General features: G+C 30.9%; 1 pseudogene; it reads left to right on the forward strand.

The window, feature by feature from the left end:
• The first annotated feature begins 209 nt into the window (after positions 1-209).
• Positions 210-4,892, forward strand: LOC148276241 (glucose dehydrogenase [FAD, quinone] pseudogene; annotated as a pseudogene).
• The last annotated feature ends 352 nt before the right edge of the window (positions 4,893-5,244 follow it).

Below are 5,244 nucleotides of genomic sequence, written 5' to 3' on the forward strand. Positions count from 1 at the left end.
ATTCCCACCCGTATCCTATCACTATGCCGCGGCGTAACTTTTCACAAAGTTTATGAGTAAGGCCCATTGTCTGGACATTTCGTATTTTTTTGTTGTTGATATTTTCAGGTAAAACGATTAAGTGATTTTCCTATTTTTAAAATAAATAAACGATGGAATCAACCGTAGCAGTTTTAAGAAACATCCCTTCATTTAATTTGATTCTTAGTATGTGGATTATGACCACAACTCTCACCCCCCTTGGAATTATACAATATAAATTACTTCATCCTGCCGACAAAGTAATCGATACGAAAAATTATCAAATCCTTGACGAATATGATTTCATTATAATTGGAGGGGGTTCAGCAGGTTAGTAAGTATTAAAAAATAATGTTAAAACTGTAAGGTTTAGTTTACTCGTATATTGAATATTTTTATCTGATTTTTTTTTACGTTGTATTCTTTGGAATATTATTATTTATAAAATGTTTTTTTCGATTGTTATTTCTACGTTATTGCTACAATAATTTAATTATGAGTGTATTGTTTATTGTTAACTATTATGGGTTAACACGGGCACAGCCTTAAAAACCTTCAATTCATAAATGGATAAACGGGTATTATTTTGAATGAATAAATAAATAGACCTTTTAAATTAATTCAGAATTGAAAATTCAAAATGGGATTGCTCTGAACTGTTATCTCTCATCAACCTCGGGGTGCCTGGAAGAATGACCAGACAGTTGCCACAGTTTTGTAGAAACAATTCACGGACAGTATATACTTGTAATGCCGTATTCAACAGACTTCATGAACTCGGCAATAGTTATTTCTACGTATCGGGTATATTTAGTGTAGGGTTTTAATAGGTATTAACCTTTTGAACTTTTTCAAAGATGGTGAAAGGTTATTTTATTTATTTATTTATACACTTCATAATATGAACACAATTTTTTGATCTCAATTTTTTTTTCACAACTTCATACAATTTTTTGTTCACTTTGCCCAGCTGTATGAAACAGTACTGACGATTTTCTTGTTATATTACTTTAAAATATTTTATTACTTTCTTTGTTTTTTCATTTATTTTTAAATTGTTTAAACTTTCTACTGAATATGTTGTATAATTTTTAGGTTTAATTTTTTTATTAATCAAGATTAAAAGGGTACCCAAGGGTTCGCAAGGGTAAAAGGAAATTTTCGTTTTTTTTTTTTTATTAAGCCAAATATGTTAGTATTACAAATTTTTGTAAAAGGCAGATTTGCCGTTTATGTTAATAAAATAAATAAATAAATTAAAATAATTACGCTTCTTACAGTAGAGCGAAAATTGCTTATAAACCTTCCCTATTTCAAGGATTTTATATAAAGTATTATTGTTTATGTTGTTTTTAAAGAAAAAAATAATTGGCGACACACAAAGAAACGTAGGCACAGAGGGAGACTAGGATTTTGATAATGTGTTCATATACTTTTTTTTCTTTACAGAAGAATTTGCATTCTTTTGTTTTTATAGAATGGTGTTAAAAAATGCTGTAATAAGTACAAATGTGAATATTTTGTGATTTATTCTCTTATTATAATCACTGAAATTAAGAAAATACATATTTTTATATTTTGAAAAATAGATCTTAAACTCAAACAAGAAAATTAATGTGCCTTACCAGGAGCATATTAAGTTGAAATTATTAGAATGTGTTTTAAATATACTTTTAAAGAAGTATCTGCATTTTTATTATTCAATCAAATATTTAAATTTTGGAGGCTCCGAACCTCGAATCTATCCGTGAGTATATAAAGTAATATAAATTCATTAACAAAAGTCTGGCTAACAGCCCCTCAAAGTCTTTTTGAATAATCTTTTTTTTTATTTCTTTCACCACATGGCAATTAACAAACATCCAAGTAATTAAGGTGACACTGCTCATATTCTTACTAGTGACAAATGGGATAAAAATTATTCTGCGGCTCAAAACGGTGTCAATTTAATAAAAAAGTGGCTGGATAACAATCTCTTAACTTTAAATATTGACAAAACAAAATATATAACATTTAGCAAAACCATAACGGGACAGCCTAAACAAAACCTTTGATTAAAAATATGCTCTGAAATGCTTGAATCAGTACACCATATAAAATGTTTGGGATTAATTATTGATGAATATTTTAAATGTACAGAACACATAGAATACATAACACACAAAAAAAAGGAAACTTTCCCATATCTTTAAATCGATACGTAACATCTTATCCCTAAGTAAATTCAAACAATTATATTTTATGTTATGTAACTCAATTATAACTTATGGCCTAATAGGATGAGAAGGCACTAATAAATCAATATTAAAACCTCTCAAATCTGCCCAAAAATCAATAGGTAAAATTATTTTTAAAAAGACCTTCAGGTACCCCAGCATCAAGTTATTTGAGGAATTTGTGATCTTAGATCTATTTATTATTTATATATAATAGGCAATTATATATTTTTAGAATAATGTTTGTAAAAGCAAATTATTCTACCAAATCCTAAAAGTAACACTCCCACACTACCAGAAATCCAACTAGAGGATGAGTCATGGGGTCTATCACAACTCTGAATTCGAGCAAAAAAGTTTTAGGTTTCTGGGCCCTAAAATATTGAACATGTTACTCGAACATTGTAAAACCATGACCTGGATTCAATTTTTAAAAAATTGTTAACTGGGTTTAGGTCAAAAAAAATAGGAAAAAAAAACATGCTTTAATAATAAATCGTATAAATTAATATTGTATAACTGTATAGTAAATTAACTAGTAGGTAGTAGAGTTATTGTTTATTTTTGTATAAAAATGTCTGCCTTAAAACAGGTTGTACCTAGTTAGGCAGACTAAACATGATCCAGAGAAATCTATTACATAAGTGTGTATGTAGTAGATAAAGTAATAGTTATTTTTCCTGATGAACTATGATTATAATAATTATTAATTTTGAAATTGATTAGTACATTTTTTTCCCATATGTAACCGATTTGATTTTGTAAGTGTATGTAATTTAACAAATTAATTATAATGGCTGTAACATGTTCTTGTTTTTAATGACTCGGTCGATTTAATATTTAATATCAAATAATCTGATTCATCATCAGGTGCGGTACTTGCCAATCGCCTCTCGGAGGTATCCACGTGGAATGTACTTTTATTGGAAGCTGGATTAGATGAGACGTTTTTAAGTGACTTCCCATTGACAGCGGGGGGTTTACAACAAACAGATATTGATTGGCAGTACAAGACTGAACCACAAATTGACACGTGTCTTGGTAAGTTGATAAAGGAAGAAAACTGCATTTTAAAAATTGAACTTTAATGAACTGAACAGAAATAAAATACTAACTTCTCATAAAAAAACAAGAATTTAACATTTGTATTAATATGAGTTCTTTTTAGCTATGGAAAACAACCAATGCAACTGGCCAAGAGGTAAAACCTTAGGTGGATCATCAGTTTTAAATTACATGTTATATGTCCGTGGAAACCAAAATGACTACAATTCGTGGAAACAACAGGGAAACCCAGGCTGGGATTATGCAAGCGTTCTACCATACTTTAGGAAATCCGAGGACAATAAAAATCCTTTAACCGCTAGTACCCAGTATCATAGTTCAGGAGGCTACTTAACTGTTACTGATCCACCATACGAAACTTTACTCTCAAAAACTTTTGTTAAGGCAGGAATCGAGATTGGCTACAAAAACGTCGATTTTAATGATCAAAAACAAACTGGATTTGGGGCGTATCAAGGAACAATGAGAGATGGCCGTCGATGTTCGACGGCGAAAGCATTTCTTCGTCCTATAAGAAAACGAAAAAATTTGCATATATCAATGAATTCACATGTGACAAAAATACATTTAGAGCCTCTAACGAATAAAGCAGTAGCTGTTGAATTTAAAAAGAATCATATTCGTAGGCTGATTAAGGCTAAAAAAGAAATTATTTTATCGGCGGGAGCTATAGGGTCACCCCAGATTCTAATGTTATCAGGTATAGGTCCGCAGTCAGAACTTTTAAAGCATAACATTAACGTTATCAAAAATTTACAAGTTGGTGAAAATCTTCAAGATCATGTGTGCTTAGGTGGTCTGATGTTTTTGATAAATGAAACAATTTCAATAAATGATAAAATGATCAACTTGAAATCGTACTCTGAATATTTAACAAATGGGACTGGACCCATAACAATCAAAGGAGGTGTTGAAAGTGGTGCTTTTGTAAACACAAAGTATATTAATCCCCTCTTAGATCACCCTGATATACAACTGTTATTTTCATCTTCAGCAGTCAATTTTGATAAAGGACTTTTTCTAAGAAAATCTCACGGTGTGACGAAATCATTTTATTATGCCGTTTATTCTCCTCATAATGGCAAAGATGTTTGGGCAGTTATACCTGTTCTACTTCGACCTAAAAGTAGAGGATCTATCAAATTACGGAGCTCGAACCCTTATGATAAACCCATGATTTATCCAAACTATTTTCAGGACTTAAATGACCTGCACGTTTTGAGAGAAGGTGTGAAGATTTCTATTTCTCTCGCGAATACCGCAGCACTCCAGCGATATGATTCAAAAGTGTTACCAACGCCATACCCAGGATGTCCTATGCGCCCTCTGTATTCTGATGAATACATTGATTGCATGATTCGTCATTACACATTCACCCTCTATCACCCTGCAGGGACATGCAAAATGGGACCATCTTCCGATCCTAATGCAGTAGTTGATCCCGAACTTAAAGTTCACGGATTCCAAAATTTGCGGGTAGTAGATGCCAGTATTATGCCAACTATCGTGAGTGGTAATACAAATGCTCCCACCATCATGATCGCTGAAAAAGCTTGTGACATGATAAAAAAATCATGGAATATGTTGTAAAGGCGTGAAATTCGGTGTAAAAGTGTACACATTTTTTTTTTATATTAACGGAGTCTATTATTTTGTTTGGCTGAAATAAAATCTATTTTTTTATGTTCCTTTAGAAATGAAAATTTTAAAAACCTACATTTACTAGTATTTAATAATAAAAAAAACATTTGAGTAAGAAACATAAAAGTACAGAGAAGTATCAGGGGTTTTGACTTGTCATTGTCTTGTTTGAGTGATCATTTTATGCACTGCGTAATATTCAGCATGTTGTAAGACCCTTATTTCTCGAATTGAATGTCCGTTGTTGTGCTTTGTTTTTATGTAGTAAAATAATTAAAATTTTATTTATGTTGGTGGAATA

The sequence above is a fragment of the Micrasema longulum genome, unplaced genomic scaffold (assembly GCF_059751315.1).
Source record: "Micrasema longulum isolate JH-2025_06_02 unplaced genomic scaffold, ASM5975131v1 h1tg001256l, whole genome shotgun sequence".
NCBI lineage: Eukaryota > Metazoa > Arthropoda > Insecta > Trichoptera > Brachycentridae > Micrasema > Micrasema longulum.